Source organism: Panthera leo, chromosome E1 (assembly GCF_018350215.1).
Source record: "Panthera leo isolate Ple1 chromosome E1, P.leo_Ple1_pat1.1, whole genome shotgun sequence".
In the NCBI taxonomy this organism is placed as follows: domain Eukaryota; kingdom Metazoa; phylum Chordata; class Mammalia; order Carnivora; family Felidae; genus Panthera; species Panthera leo.
Window position 1 is genome coordinate 48,476,620 of NC_056692.1, and position 17,160 is coordinate 48,493,779.

The following is a 17,160-nucleotide window of genomic DNA, read 5'->3' on the forward strand; positions in this document are numbered from 1 at the left end:
ACCCTAGACACGATCGCAAGGTTTGCTCCAGAAAAGGAAAGAATATATATATATATATATATATATATATATATATATATATATATATATTTAAATTTTTTTAACGTTGTATTTATTTTTGAGACAGAGAGAGACAGAGCATGAACAGGGGAGGGGCAGAGAGAGAGGGAGACACAGAATCCGAAGCAGGCTCCAGGCTCCAAGCTGTCAGCACAGAGCCCGACGCGGGGCTCGAACTCACAAACTGCAAGATCGTGACCTGAGCTGAAGTTGGATGCTTAACCGACTGAGCCACCCAGGCGCCCCAAGAATATATATATATTTTATTATCCTCCCCTTGGTTGAAAATGCTTTCCCAATTAATTTTATTATTTCAAAATTTAAAAATACATAGAAAAAAAATTAAATTGCTCACTTTCCCTCAGCTCACTTGAACAGAGCTAGGAAGCAGTGAAGGTCGGTAATGATTTTCTTTGGCATCTGGTGGTTGGTTACTGGGGACCTTTGTAATGTAGAACTGAGCTCTAAGACCTTTTGCTCAATCTCTGAGAGCCTTTTAATAAAAACTCAAAATTAAGCTTTCCTGTTCTTTCACAAGGTCATTAACCTACTGGGATCAACAAAGACATAATCCAGAATTTTTGAAGTCCTATTGTCCAACTTACACCCAATGAAGGAACATACCCAACGGTGGATTCTTTACTTAAGTATTTATTTCCCATGACCTATTTCAAGGGTATGATCAGTAGGATATGTGGCCACTTAGAATGGGTGGTGGTCCTGTACTGGGAGTTGGGACTCGAAGCCCTCTGATGTATCATATACCAGGCACTCCCCCTCAGTTGTTAAACCATGTGAAAGCAGGATGGGAGGTCTTATGGGAAGAGCTGGTGGCCTCATGGTTGGTACTCAGAACTTTTGGGCAACAGCCATCTACCAATTGGTGTAAGCTTTTCAATATTATTTCACTGAAGCAATACCTGCTTTCAAGAAGATTTGGGACATCCGGATGTTGAAAGGACACAAACAACATGAAAATAAACCACACAGGGGTGCCTGTGTGGCTCAGAGGGAGAGAGAGAGAGAATCCCAAGCAGGCTTTGCCTTGCCAGTGTGGAGCCCAATGTGGGGCTTGAACCCATGAACCATGAGATCATGACCTGAGCCGAAATCAAAAGTTGGACGCTTAACTGACTGAGCCACCCAGGTGCCCCATGCTGAGCAGAATTTAATGAAGTCCAGCCTATCAATGATATTTTTCATGGATTGTGTCTTTGACATTGGACCTAAAAAAAGAGTTACTATACCCAAGATCATCTAGATTTGCTCCTGTGTTATCTTCTTGGAGTTTTATAGTTTTTCATTTTACATTTAGGTCTAAGAGCTATTTTAAGTTAAGTTTAGTGATGGATAAGGTCTGTGTCTAGATTAATCTTTTTGCATGTGGGTGTCCATTTATTCTGGTACCATTTATTGAAAATGACTATCCCTGTTCCATTGAATTGCCTTTGCTTCTTTTTTTTTTTTTTAATTTTTTTTTTTAACGTTTTATTTATTTTTGAGACAGAGAGAGGCAGAGCATGAACGGGGGAGGGGCAGAGAGAGAGGGAGACACAGAATCGGAAGCAGGCTCCAGGCTCTGAGCCATCAGCCCAGAGCCCGACGCGGGGCTCGAACTCACGGACCGTGAGATCGTGACCTGAGCTGAAGTCGGCCGCTTAACCGAATGAGCCACCCAGGCGCCCCGCCTTTGCTTCTTTATCAAAGAGCAGTGGAATGTATTTACAGTGGTCTATTTCTGGGCACTCTATTCTGTTCCCTTGATTTGTCTATTGTTTTGCCAATACCACACTCTCTTGATTACTGTAGTTTTGCGTCTGTTATTTGCTAACACCCAGTGTTCACAATGCCCAAAGTTCCAGAGCCTAGCACTCCAATTAAAAACCAATTTTTTTTAAATGTTTATTTTTGAGACAGAGAGAGACAGAGTGCGAGCAGGGGAGGGGCAGAGAGCAAGGGAAACACAGTGTCCAAGGCAGGCTCCAGGCTCTGAGCTGTCAGCACAGAGCCCGATGCGCGGTTCGAACCCACGAACCATGAGATCATGACCTGAGCTGAAGTCAGCTGCTTAAGTGACTGAGCCACCAGGCGCCCCACCAGTTTGAAACCTACAGTACGTCTCTACTTCCCACCGCCTGAGGAAGGTGAGCCTGCTCCACAAAGAAGCTCCTAGAATCTAGTAGGTTTGTTGAGGATGGCCTTTTGTACCATTTTGCTCATTGGGAGGCATTTCAGGCTGCTAGATAAGCTTGGTTTCCTGAAAAATTAATCAGAGCAGGCTTTGAAGCTTAGGCCATAGCATCGAGTCCTCTAACTTACGATATTTTCATAGAAAGAAAAATCTGCTATTTTGGCAACCTGAGGAGGCAATTTGGATTAGAGGGTCCCATCCATAGAAACTGCCCCATTGCAGGACCCTATTTAGTGAGTCTGTGGTCCATTTAGCAACATTAGTAGGTTCTCTTTCCCAGATGGTTTTCTTCTTAGGTCAACAGGTTGCCTGTTATCAAAATTCAGCTATGCCCTCTTTAGCCAGTGTGCAGTGATCTCCTCTGCTGACAGTCCAGGAAGTACTTCCCTCCTCCCCCCCACAGGCAGCCAGGTAGAGAAAGAGTGAAATTATGGCTAAGGAGCTGGTTGGCATCCTATATTCTGGCATGGCTGAATTTGTTGTCCCATGTTACGTGACGGTAATTAACTAGCGACTGCAGACCCAGTCGATGCTCTAAGCTGCACATGGCCAACCAGGCCTTATTTCAAGACATGGAGGTCCCTAGATGGGTTTCCCAATGACTGGCTTTCTTCTCGTGGATTATGGCTGGTTAGGCTTCTAAAAGCAAAGGTGTCCATGGTTTAACTCTTCCTCCACGCTGTCCGATAATATCTGCAAGAGGTTTATAGTATTCGAGAATGATTTCTCTCGTTTCTAAGACACTGATCAATCTCTCAACATTATAGGGTCTCGTTTCTGAGTTCCCAAACTCCAGAATAAATATTCGTCGGTGAAATTTCCCACCTACCCGGAGGATCATTTCCCCATATTAATCCCTAAGGGAAAGAGTAAAAAGATAAAAGAAAGAGAGAAAAGAAAACAGCCTGGAATGTAGGCCAAGTGTGTGTGTGAATGTGTGATGCCTGTGTTTACGTGAATGTGTGTGTGTGAAGGAGTGTTGTGTGGTTGGTGTGCACATGTGTGAGCAAGTTTATCCCTCAAGCGGTAGTGTGTGTGTGTTCATGTGCGGGTGTGTTGTTTGAGGGCATGTGAGCGCGTGTGTGTATGTGCGAGGTGCGTACATGAATCTGCGTGTGAATGTGTGATGCATGGGTTCACATGAATGCGTGTGTGAGGGTGTGTATGAATGTGCAACGTATGTGTGGACATGAATGTGTGGGCGTGCGAGAGAACTCGTTCTTTGTGTGCAAATGCTGCCTCCCAGTGGCATCTATTACTTTTAAAAGTGCTTGCAAAAAGGCTGGGAATGAAAAGACAGGCAAGTTTCCTTGCGGCAAGCAAGCACGGGGCAAAATTTTCCATATTATCTCACGTTTGATAGTTGTATCTTCCCAGTGGTGCCATAGGGAAGGGAAGGAAACTGAAGCTCAGGGATGTTACCTAACTTGCTTTACCTGGGCCACAGAGCTAGTACGTGACATAACCAGTTATCCAAACTTCAGAACTGTATCGTTTCTACCATTTTTAAAAATATTTATTTATCGAGAGAGAGAGAGAGAGAGAGAGGGAGACAGAGAGAATCCCGAGCAGGCTCCTGGCTGTCAGTGCAGAGCCTAACACAGGCTCGAACTCATGACCACGAGATCATGACCTGAGCCGAAATCAAGAGTCGAACATGCAACTGACTGAGCCACCCAGGTGCCCCTTGTTTCTACCATTCTTATGCTGCTAGTTAAGCTTTGAATTTTCCCAGGGGCTTTGCGGAAAGGATTGCAGTCTAAAGTTAGAATTTCACAGCCCAGGGAGGCGTGCTGAACCGTTAGTGGAGAGATTTCTGGGCGGGTGAGGCTACCAAGTGCCCTAGCAGGTGGAACAGGCTAGGGCAGTATGCATAATACGGAAGGGGAGAAAAGCCGGTTCATCCCCGTTGGTAGCTCCTGTATGGATTCCCCAGGAGGGCAGGATAGAGTAAGCCGCACCGGTAGGGATAGAGTGGTGTGTACAGCTTAGTTCTGGCATAAGGAGGGAACACAGTATCATTGTGTTAAAGGTAACTTTTTTTTTTTCCTTTTTAGTCGTGAAAGAAGAGAGAATATGCCTCATGATTCTGTTTCAGCTCTCTTTACACCGCATTTATTTTTGTGTTCCAAGATATACTTTTGTGACCTGTCAATAGGAAGTTCTGAATCATTTCCTATCCAATTTAAGGAATTTACTGCCTGCGGGACTATTTTGCTAACTTCTAAAGTGTTTACATAATAGGAATCATTTTTGGTATTTGTAGATTGTTTGCCATCTGGATAGCTGAAGAATCATTCATTTATTTAGTTCCACTAATACAGAGTATCTTGATAATGCAAAATGGTGGGTCAACTGAAATGGGATTAGTTAGAATATCAGCCCACGCGGAAGTGAGGTCTACAGAGCCATTGCTAGTTTTGAAACAATAAGTCAGAATATGGAAGTTACGTACATCGTGCCAAGTTCCAGAAAAATGGACAAAGGGCTAAAGTGGTTCTTTGCAGAAGAATAAAAGGAAAACACTAATAGAGATATTTAAATCTCTCAATGTTTCGAATAGTGGAAAATGCAAATTAAAGAGGCACTGTGTACATATATATATACATATATATATACATATATACAGTTAGCACAGATTAGAAAAATTTTTAATGTGAAACAGCCACTCTCAGGGACCATTGGATGGGATTGCAAGGTTGCAAAAACACTTCTAGAGAGCAATATGACAGTACCAGTCAAAAGCCTTAATTTTTATGCCCAGAGGGATATCTTTTATGGAGATAGCCGAAACTTCAACCATAATGTACATATTAAAAGATATTTACAGTAATATTTTTTTCAAGAGCCAAAAATTGCTAATAACTTACATATCCAATCACAGGAGAATAATTAAGCAAATTCTGTTGCACACAGATGATGCAGCAATCAATAGTAAAATCATTATACACATATGTATACACACACGTATATGATTTGAGAAAATACATGTAATTATTAACAGTGGTTACTCTTTAATGGTGAGATTACACATAATTTTTTTAATTTCCTCTTTAAACCTTCCAGTGATTTCCAATTTCCATATAGTAGCATGAAAACTTTGTAATCTGGGGTGCCTGGGTGGCTCAGTCAGTTAAGCATTTGCAAGCGTCCAACTTCGGCTCAAGTCATGATCTTGCAGATTTGTGAGTTTGAGCCCCGTGTCGGGCTCTGTGCTGACAGCTCGGAGCCTGGAGCCTGCTTCGGATTCTGTGTCCCCCTCTCTCTCTGCCCCTCCACCTCTCACGCTCTGTCTCTCTCTCTCAAAATTAATTAAAATTAAAAAAAAATTTAAAAACTTTATAATCTGAACAAAAAAAACACAATTCAAAAACCTCAGTCTAGGAAGAAAAGTTCCATTTCCCTTTACGGTTAACTCTTGATTGTTCTCTTCTAAAAATTTTAATTCTCAAATTAGTTAACGTACAGTGTAGCCTTGGCTTCTGGATTAGAATCGAGTGATTCATCTCTCACATATGATACCCAGTGCCCATCCCAACAAGCGCCTTCCTTAATGCCCATCACCCATTTCCCCCACTCCCGTCAACCCTCAGTTTGTTCTCTGTATTTAACTCTTGATTAGTCTTGATAGTAAGTGGGGATAACTGCCAGATAAGCCACCACAGTGATCCAAAATCACTACCATTTGTTCTTTTGTATTGTCCTTTATTTTTTATATGTTTATTATTCACAGTCCTTCAATTTACTGGGTAAGTTCGCACTGAAGTTGTTGAAGCCCTGACTCGAAAAAGTTTTACAGGAGAAAGATTAAATTTCAAAATTTAGTGTCTGGGTCAATTTCTCCAAAATGGTGCTATCTTTGGAGAGGCTTGAGGATATTTGGAAAATAAAATAGACAGAACTTAAAATATCTTTATTTGCTTCCCCTAGAGAGTCACTGTCCACATTTGATTCAGATTCTTACAAGTTGTTTTCCTTTCTTTGTGTGTCTGGCAGGTATGTAAAATGGAATAATAATATTTTGCAACTCACTTTTAGTAGTTATTAGTACAGACTTATACTTTTGGTATTGATCTTTAGGGCCATCAAGGTATCAAAAGAATGCCTTGAGGAAATATGTAAATTTTTTATGTACATAACTTAAAGTTAAGAGAAGGAAGTTACTGTAATTAGATTTATATCTAACTTTATAAAATGGAAAACTCAAATGACAGGGGCTTAAATAAAATGGAGGTAATCTCCAGGTCTGTGTTATAGTTACTATAGTTTTATAGATCAGGAGTTTAAAATATAGAGTTCATCAGATTTAATACAACAAAACGCAGGCTTAGTTCAAATTATGTATGGATAATTATTATCTTTCTAATTAGCAAAAGGTCACATTTCCCCATGTTTTTACGTAGGCAAGAATTGAATTCACATTGTTCAGTATTCTCTAGACTAATCTCTCAATTTTAGATTTGGAAAATAAACAGATTCCTTTCAACATGAGAAGCATAGCGTAATCAACTTCTCACACAAGAAAGAAAAACAATTTATATTTTACAGTCATGTTTTTACTCTCATGTTTACAACATCAGCTATGTTACCATTTGATTTTTTAAAATTGAGGCAAAATGTTACTTGTTTTTGAAACAAACTCATTTCATTTAAGTCATTTGTAGCTGATAGGAAACAATATTTTTCTTTAAAACAATATTTTCAATGGAAATAATGTTTCAATTTCAAAACCTTTTTAAAGCCAAAGGTAAAACAAGGTTGAGTATGTATTTTCATACCCTGACTTTATCACTTTTTAGTGTTTGCTTTATCTTCCCTCTATTCCCATAACGTATTATTTATATACCTTTTAAATCTGACTCCAAATGTGGTTACTTGATGTTTGTCTTATTACCTCCTACTCTATTTTAAACTTCTAGCGGACAGAAACTCATTTTTGTCCTCACAACTCCTGAAGCTTTTTTGTAGTTGGGACCATTTGGGGGACCCCATCTGTCCCCTTCTCTGAGAAATAAATGCCAATCCCTGTCCTCGAGCACAAAGATGAGCTAATAAAGTCATGTTTATACAGTGGGATGCCCAATCTCCTGACCATACCCAATCTGATGAAGTGTGCTCATTTGATTCAACCAGAGGAATCAGGTGCACTTTCCTGGAAAGATATTTGGATTCAGAAAAGTTAGACTTCTGGGACTCTTGAATGGGAGCTCTGTAAACTAGGAAGTTAAGAAGTGGCTATATTCTGCCACAGGTGCAGAGAAAAGCACAGAAGACCAATCTGCCTTCATTCTTTGAATCAATAAGATTTATTGACTCTAAGTGGAAGGTCCTCTGCAAGGGGCTGGGTCTACAACGGTGAACCCGATGCATATGGTTCCTGTCCTTATGGAGCCACCAGCATTTGAAAAAGATTGTTGATATTCATTAATATTTGATCATAAATTTTGGTAGATGCAGTGAAGAAAAGGAACAGGGGACCGTGAAAGAGAGTAAGGGTGGTTTAAGAATCAATGAAGGCCTGGGGCCCCTGGGTGGCTCAGTAGGTTGAGCGTCCGACTTCAGCTCAGGTCCTGATGTCATGGCTCTTGACTTTGAGCCCTGCATCGGGCTCTCTGCTGTCAGCACAGAGCCTGCTTCAGATACTTTGTCCCCCCCCCCCCCCTCTCTGCACCTCCCCTGTTCACGCTCCCTCTCTTTCTCAAAAATAAATAAACATAAAAAAAAAAATCAATGAAAGCCCTTCTGAGTAAGTGACACTTAAGCTGAAGCAAAAAACAGTGTCAGAACATTCCTGGTACAGCTGGGGTGCCTGGGTGGCTTTCAGTTAAGCATCCCACTCTTGATTTTGGCTCAGGTCATGAGCTTGTGGTTCGTGAGCTTGAGCCCTCTATCCTGTGCTGACAGTGTGGAACCTGCTTGGGATTCTCTCTCTCCCTCTCTCTCTCTCTCTCTCTCTCAAAATAAAAAAAAAAAAAAAGGAAACATTCCCTGAGGATATATGCCAGATGTTCAATGACACCTAGTAGCATTCAATAAATATATTTTGAGCTGAAAAAACATTATGTTTTATGAGATAACCAGACACAGAAGTCCTATTAATTGGTTGGTGTAGGTGTTTGGCCATAAAAGGTTTACACAAAACTGTGTTTTTCAGGCCATATAAGCTTGGGGCTATACTACAACAGTCACAAAAGAGTATTTATCTGGCTTTACCCTTGAGGTCCCTGAATTGACTCTCATTCCAGCTATTTCTTCCCAAATATTAACAGAGGTCCTCAGGGTCACCCAGCATACAGGGTGTGCTCTGTATCTTACTCAGCTACCGTATGCTGTGTGTCATTTATTTTTTTCCAAGTGTGAGGAGCCGTGAGGATGCTGTTATTCTCACTTCTGGTCTCTGATGCTCGATGAAGGCCTCCTTGCTGCTGCTGCTTTTTACTGATGCCTGTCCTGAGGTTGCTAGAAGCCATTGCTAGGGGCAGTGTTGTCTGTATGGAGTGTGGTACCTTCAGAATCATGTTCACAAATGCTGGTGATGGCTTCTGTTCTCAGTGTTTAAATGGGTATAAAATCCACACAGCAGGCGGCACCTGGGTAGCTCAGTCAGTGAAGCATCAGACTTCGGCTCAGGTCATGAACTCCTGGTTCATGGGTTTGAGTCCCACGTCGGGCTCTGTGCCTGGAGCCTCCTTCGGATTCTGTGTCTCTCCCTCTCTCTCTCTCTGCCCTCCCCCTCTTGGGTGCTCTCTCTCTCTCTCAAAAATAAATAAACATTTAAAAAAATAAAAAATAAAATCCACACAGGGGCACCTGGGTGACTCAGTCGGTTAAGCATCCGACTTCAGCTCAGGTCATGATCTCACAGTCCATGAGTTCGAGCCCCGCGTCAGGCTCTGTGCTGACAGCTCGGAGCCTGGAGTCTGCTTCGGATTCTGTGTCTCCCTCTCTCTCTGCCCCTCCCCTGCTCATGCTCTGTATCTGTCTCAAAAATAAATAAAAACATTAAAAAAAAAATAAAATCCACACAGCAGGAGTTCCTAACCTAGGCACTATGGATGGACTTCAGAAAATTTGGAAATCCTTTGATTTGTATGCATATTTTAGGGCATGTAGGCGTTTGATGGTGGAGAAGTAAGGGAGGACGGTTATAACTTTTAAAGAGTTTCAGAGGAAGTTCCTTACCTCTGAAGATTAGGAATCACTCTACTACAACAAGAGGAGGAGAGCTGGAAACCATTGCATGGCCAGCACAGTGCTTTCCTTCAATGTTCTTTCTTACCACTGAACCAGACCTGCTCACCATCTCTTAGGGGTTCCTTGGTTCTCATGTAATGAGAGGTCACTCAACGGGACATATAGGCTTGAATCCTAAGGTGAACACAGCCCAGTCTCAAGCTGGTATCTCACCTACATATTTATGACATAAATAACAATAAAAACCTCCATGCCTATCATAACAATATTTTTGTTTGCATCTGTATAGGTATATATGTACAGGTGACCCTTGGACAACATGGGGATTAGGGTGGATGAAACCTTCCACAGTTGAAAATCCATGTATAATTTTTGACTCCACCCAAATTTGACTACTAATAGCCAACTGTTGAGCAGAATAGAAAGACGATTAACCCGAATTTTGTATGTTACATGTATCATATACTGTATTCCTACAATAAAGTAAGCTAGAGAAAAGATAATCATAAGGAAGAGGGGAAAAAAAGCATTTACAGGACTGTACTACCGTATTTACAAAAAAAAATGGTGTATAAGTGGACCCATGCAGTACTAACCTATATTGTTCAAGGGTCAACTGTATATTCTTTTTTTTAAATTTAAGTTTATTTATTTATTTTGAGAGAGAGAGAGAGAGAGAGAGAGAGAGAGCACAAGCGGGGAAGGGGCAGAGAGAGAGGAAGAGAGAGATAATCCCAAGCAGGCTCTTCACTGTCAGTGCAGAGCCCGATGCGGGGCTCGAACCCATGAACCGTGAGATCATGACCTGAGCCAAAATCAAGAGTAGGACGCTTAACTGACTGAGCCACCCAGGCGCTCATACTTTATTTTTAAATGAAAAAAGTGACAATCTACTAGTTCTTAAAAGTATAAAGGGAGATTTTCTTATCTTCTTACTTTCACTTGGAGAAAATAAGAAGTTTACTATCAGTTTTTATTACTTTTTACTTTCAGTCACATCTTTTCCCCTCTGCAGTAATTTCCCCTCAGATGAATTTGACTTTGTTACATTTTCCCCCTTGATCTCTTTCTTCATCTTCCTTTTTTTGTTTTGTTTTTTTGTTTTTTTTTGCTCATGTTCATTTAGACATCGAATGTCAAAAATTCATTTCACGTTCTTCCTGCAACGCGGTTACATATTTTAAACTTCACCATGTGGTCAGATTCCTGCCATCAATTGCGTACATGGCTTTTGCATCCCTGATTGGCAGTGCGAATGATCTGGATTACTGATCATTCTTTAGCTATAAACATGCCCAAATATGCTTTGGAAAACTCGTTTTTAAAAACATTTCATACCGTTGCCTTCCCTTAGCCTTCATAATTAGTCACTGAAACAATGAAGAACGGTCGGTACTTATTTCTGGTGGAAGGGGTTTGAAAAAGCACCTTGGAGAGACCAGGAAGCTTGAAAGTACCTAGTTACAAGTGAATGAATCTTCTATTTTCTTTATGGAAAACCGAAAAGTTGCTTCAAGCTGTGCTTATGTTAGATTTGGCATCACACTGAGTGTTGCAGAGACACTGCAGAAGGAGTCCTGTTGTGAAATTAGATGAAAAACAGTGGTAAACTGAATTTCATTTAAGTGAGTGTTTCTACAACTTAAATTTGGTTTCTGCCTGGTATTTAAATAAATATACTTCAGAGCCTTTCCAGAAATGCGATAGAAGACCAAAGAACACCATAACACAGCAATGCACACACGGAGACTGCCCTGAGGAGGTTGAGGCTTCCTGGGAGGAGCCAAATTACATTTTCCACTCTATCTTGCCATTCTACACAGAACTGATAAGCACAAAACCTTCTGTTTTATTTTAGCATCTTCAGAATTTGGGGGCAAGTTTCTTGAAACCTCAGATAGTTCTGAATGCAAAAAAAAAAAAAAAAAAAAAAGAAAAAGAAAAAGAAAAAGAAAAAGAAAAAGGAAAAAACAAAGGGAACAAGGTAATGCTCATTTTCCCTCTTAAATCCGACCTCATTCACTTGTGGGTTGTGAGATACCAGGCAGTAAACTCTCACTCCTTGAGACTCAGCGACGTCTGTCCAAATGGGCACACCCTTTTGTGAACACCCTCCAGCAATTCCATTTTTTTTCCCCTCTACTTGTTTCTTCTCCACGACGCTTAAAATGTTCACGGGCTACTCTCCTCGCGGGATGCCCGAGGGCAGCCTTGTGCAGACAGCGGTGGGATTTCCCAAGGAACCTCCGCCTGGGACCCGCCTACGTGCCTTTAGGCCGCCAGGCGACCCTGGAGGCAGTGCGACCACCCGCAGCGTCGCCATGGCAACGGCCCGGGGCCCACCACGCGACCGGGAGGGCGGGGAAACCAGCGCGGAAGTCCCGCCCCCGATTTGCCGGGCGGAGGCGGCCCTCGCCGGGAGCGTCGCCATGGCAACGGCGCCGCGCGCAGGCCGCGGCCGGAGGGGTGGGGAAGGGGGCGGGGAATGTGAGCGCGGAAGTCCCCGCCCCCGGGCTGCTGGGCGGTGGCGACGGCGGCGGCCCGCAAGGATTTGAAACCGTTTCGCGGTGGCGGCGGTGGGGGTGGCGGCGCGGCGGCCGACCGGAAAGCTTGCATGTAGGGGCGCCAGGTTCTTGATTTCCCGAGTTTCCCCGTCCTGCCCCTACAACCCGGGTTCTCGAGTGGAATTTTCGCGCGGGGTGGCGGTCGCCCCGCCCGTGCCCGCCGGTCCGGGGAGGGGCGTCGCCCCGCAGGCCCCGGGCCCGTTCGCAAGGCCTGTGGGGCGCGCGCCCGGTTGGGGGGCTCTGGGCGCAGACCGCTGCGGTTCCACTTGTGGAGTGAAACCCAGCCCGGGCGCGGACGGGGAAAGTTATGGGTAAAGTTTGCTGGGCGGATGGAGCTGGTCCGCGAGCCGGGGTCCAGAGATCGGACCGCTCGGCTGGGGAGGAGAAATCTGTGTCCGGGACAAGGTAGGGAAGCGGCCGCTGCCTCGCGGGCTCGCAGGCCGCCCGCCCCGTGCCCGCTCTCCACTCTTGCAGGGGAAGTTCCTCCCGGGACAGGATGGACGACCCCAGAGTGAGGGCAGAACCCAGGGGCTGGCTCCTCTGTGGGGACAGTCCCGACAGCAGTGAGCTCGGGAAGGCCTGGCCCAGCATCGGGGCGTGCTGGGGCCAGCGAGGGTTTCCGAGTTCCATTGTGCAACAGAAAACAACATCAGTACAGACGAACAGCCTGTATTCTGATCACTGGGCGGCTATTTTATTATTTGTCCTTTATGTTAAAAGAGGAGTAAAAATAAGAAAAGGCAAACGAAACGACAGGAGCCTCCGCGTAGTGGTCGGGCTGCAGTGGGGTGGAGCGCACGATGACGGGCACACCGTGTTCAGGCCCAGCTGCCACTTTCCGTGGGACTGACTCTAGGTCAGTAACTTAACTCTGCTAAGCCTCAGCTTCCTGCTCTGGCAGGTGGCTTTGAAATAGTGCCTGTCTCCCAGGGCTATGACCGGGAGACGTTTGTAAAGCACACAGCGTGCTCCTGGCCCCGTCAGGGAAGGCTCTATCAGTGCTCGCCTAACTGTCCAAACATCCCATGTACCTGTAAGACTGAGCTACTGAGGGACGTATTTCAAGTTTTTTGGAATGACTCACCATACATTTAAAATATGTTTTGAACAAAATGGTTTTTTTTCTTGCAACTTTCAGGAATGTGTTTGTTGTGTTTGGCAACGGGCATATATATATATGTGGGGTGTATTTTTTGTTTGGCAGTGTGGCTGCTTTTCTCCTAAGGCCTTTTAATATTTGTGGCCTGCTTCTTTCTGCCTTGCCGACTCCTATGGCAGCTAAGCACCTTGAGAAGGTTTTAGCTTATTTGAGAGGCATCCACATATAAATAGGTTTTAAAAAAGACAATGGCAGTGAGTTAAATAAAAGACATGATCAAATATAGAGTATAACTATTAAGAAGAGTCACCCAATTGACTTCTTTTTTTGGTTTTGAAGTGATTTATGTGACTAGTAGGCACATGAGAAGTACTTAAAGCCTCAGTCAAAGATAGAGCTTTAAATAGTGGTAAAACTTTTTGATTAGATGGAACTAAGTAGATATAGCTTGTTTATAAGATGTAATTTGTGGGGCGCTTGGGTGGCTCAGTTGGTTAAGCATCTGACTCCTGATTTCGGCTCAGGGCTTGATGGTTTGTGAGATCAATCCCTGCATCAGGCTCTGCAGAGACAGGGCAGAGTCTGCTTGAGATTCTCTGTCCCTCTCTTTCTGCCCCTTGCGCACTTGCACACATACTCTCTCTCTCAAAATAAATAAATGAACTTGAAAAAAAAGATGTCATTTGTGTAGGAAGAATTCCTTGAAGGTTTGAAATGGTAACAGTTTTTCCTTTTTGCATTTCTTAATTTTATTGGAGAATAAATAAGGGATAAGGAGATGCAGATTTTTAGCTTTTTGTAAATATCATATTGACCTTTTATTGTGTTAAAAAAATGTGTACTCCAGTACTGTGTCTCCTTATAACAATTCCAATTGCCTTTCTACTTTTCAAAATATGTCTTTATTAGTTGGAGATATTGCTGACGTGTATGTAAATGGCCCACAGGTTCCATATAATGGATCTGAGAGCTAGGGACTTCAGAATTTTAATCCTAGCATTGCGCTTTATTTCATGACTTTGGGTGAGTCTTTTAGCTGTTGAGTTTTAGTTTTCTCTAACGTTAAACACTAACATCTCCTGCATGTGTCAAAGAATTTATTGCCAATTAGTGATTATTAAAAATCTTTTGCTTTAGCTTTATTGGTGGGTGTTGTCAGGCAAATGTTTGAGTACGAGGGCAGGATGCGTTGTTAAAACCTGGGAGTATACTCCTGGGCTGGAGCTGTGTTCAGAATTCTGGGTTTGTGAGTTTCTGTTTGGTCATCCATTTGAATAGTTGCTTTTCACCTTTATGATCTAATACTCTGCAGTGGTATCTAGCCTTTTGTTACCAAGTACATAACGGGTGTAATTATATTAGAATGCAGTTAGTTATTGTAGGAATGCAAAACAGCCATTCCAAACACCCCCAAGCCAACTAACCAATCAGAAAATGCATTTATTTTATTTATTTATTTTTTTTAATTTTTTTTTTAACGTTTGTTTATTTTTGATACAGAGAGAGACAGAGCATGAATGGGGGAGGGGCAGAGAGAGAGGGAGACACAGAATCAGAAGCAGGCTCCAGGCTCTGAGCCATCAGCCCAGAGCCTGACTTGGGGCTCGAACTCATGGAGTGTGAGATCGTGACCTGAGCTGAAGTCGGACGCCCAACCGACTGAGCCACCCAGGCGCCCCAGAAAATGCATTTAAATACAACTTCTCTTAACCAAGTCTTAAATTTGAAAATATGTTTCTTCTACTGTGATGCAGAAGGTAGGATTGCCAGTTTTGGTAAATAGAATTAAGGCCGTATAATATTTCTTAAAAAAAAATTTTTTTTTTAATGTTTATTTATTTTGGAGAGAGAGACAGAGTGCAAGGCGGCAGGGGTAGCGATGGAGGGAGGGGCAGAGAGAGAGGGAGACACAGAATGCGAGGCAGGCTCCAGGCTCCGAGCTGTCAGCACAGAGCCCAACGCGGGGCTCGGACTCACGGACTATGAGATCATGACCTGAGCCGAAGTCAGATGCTTAACCGACTGAGCCACCCAGGCGCGCGGCCATATAATATTTCTATTCTAGCAGATCTGTTTGGTACTCAGAACAGAGTCTTTTAAAAACTTATTGGTCACGTTAAAGTGGGACGTTATTCCCTTTTGTTAGCATTTATTTACCAGTCAGTTCTTTAGCTTCTAATACGTGCCAGATAAAGTGCTAGGTGCCCACTAAGATGTGTAAGTCAGGGGCCCTGCCTTCCAGGAACATGTCACAGATGGTGGAAGACATGTAAATAATATATAGATGTGTACAAAAAATGATAGCACGATGAATGCTGCTCCCAGATGTGAGCAGTGCATGCTGAGTCTGGCACAATGGGCGTCTAGGCCGAGCAGGGCAGGCTTTATTCAGAAGTGCCATTTGAGCTGTGTTTACCTGACCGCAGGCAGAGGGGACAGCCTGTGGGGAAGACGTGTAAGGGCTTGGAGGGTTGGAGGCATGGCACGGAGGTCAGCGGTGGGGAGGTGGCCTTTGGTGGGTGGGTATATTAGGCAGTGTGTATGTAGGGAGAGGTGAGAGATGGTCTGGTGGTGCGGAGCCTGATGCAAGGGTAGAACTCACCAACCTTGAGGTCATGACCTGAGCTGAATGAAGTCGGCCGCTTAACCGACTGAGCCACCCAGGCACTCTAGGAGAGACTTTAAAATAGAGTGATATGCTCAGCTCTGCACTTGGAGGTGGCAGGTGGGGGTGGGTGGGGGGCTTCTTCTGGTACCAGTGACTGAAGCAGGGAAACCAGATAGTGGGTTGCAATATCTCTGAGATAGTGGCAGCGAGAAGAGAGATAACAGGTAGGTTTTGAGACATTTCCGACTATTTGTTGATATATTGACTTCAGGGGGGGTTAGAGAATGGGAACGGGGGATGGGATGGAGACCCCGGGAGCGGAGAGTTTGAACCCGGGAAGAGGTAACTGATAGGTGATCGAAGTGTTGGCAGTAGAGAGGAGAGTTCATGCTTTGGATATAGAAGCAAAGGAGGAAAGGAGGTATTCTGTTCTCTTAGAGGGAAGCTGAGAGGCAGAAGGAAGAGCCTTTTGGGGTGTCACCACCTGACTATTATTTTTTCCATGAAACGAGGTAAGATTTTTTTTTAATTCAGAGTGAGAGGAGGCAAGAGCAGTTTGAGGGGCTTTAAAATGTCTGGTAAAAGCTTAAAAGCTGCTTTGTGGAGCAGGAAATGGTGAAAGACACCTGACAATTCGGGTAAGGTAGGAAGCTGTGTGACTACAGGCAGTGCCTGTTTTCTCCAGACCCTTAATTGGGGATTGAAGCAGGTGGTCAAGGAGCACAGCCTTGCTGAGGGAGCAGAAGGAGGAGAGAGTTTAAGAGGGTAAGAGCTGTGATCTGGTAGAAGGGATTTGGGAAGATCAGAGCAGCGGGAATGAGGAGGACAAGGGCTAGTCAGGTGCTGAGGGCCTCCTAAGAGGAGAGTTTCTGGATTGAGCTTGGAGGGGCAGCGGTTGGGACGCGGCAGTACGGATCTCAGTAAGTGTTTTCCTTCCGGGGCGAGGCTGAGGGGAGAGTGGAAGACCCCAGAGAGTGGGTACCATGGGCCCGAGAGAGAATGGGTTCACCTCTGACAACCGGGAGGGAAGTCATGGCGGCCGGCAAAAGCTGTGGTTTACTCCCAGAGGCAGGCAGAGAGAACTTTCTAGGAAGAGCCTGTGGGTAGGTAGTAAGACGGAAGGTACTGTGGTTAAGTATGAGAAGCTGGTTGGGCAGAGACGAGGCCGGCTGTGGAGGAAGACAGCTAATGAGGCGGAACAGAGCTCTTTTCCAACATATAATTTGTAAATGAGTAAATGACAAACTGGGGACTATGTGTAATGTAGAGGGAGTCCATTTCCCTTTCAAGACATTAAAAAAATTGTTTTTAATGTTTGTTTATTTTTTAGAGAGAGAAAGAGTATGAGCGGGGGGAGGGGCACAGAGAGAGGGAGACACAGGATCCGAAGCAGGCTCCGGGCTCTGAGCTGTCAGCACAGAGCCTGATGCAGGGGTCGAGCTCA

General features: G+C 43.9%; 1 protein-coding gene across 2 annotated transcripts in view; it reads left to right on the plus strand.

The window, feature by feature from the left end:
- The first annotated feature begins 11,964 nt into the window (after positions 1-11,964).
- CEP112 (centrosomal protein 112) overlaps positions 11,965-17,160 on the plus strand; it is a 412,041-nt gene continuing 406,845 nt past the window's right edge. For both annotated transcript variants that reach the window (XM_042916491.1, XM_042916492.1), the window contains exon 1: positions 11,965-12,061. The gene's annotated coding sequence lies outside the window, so the exon portion shown is untranslated. The remainder of the gene's footprint in view (positions 12,062-17,160) is intronic.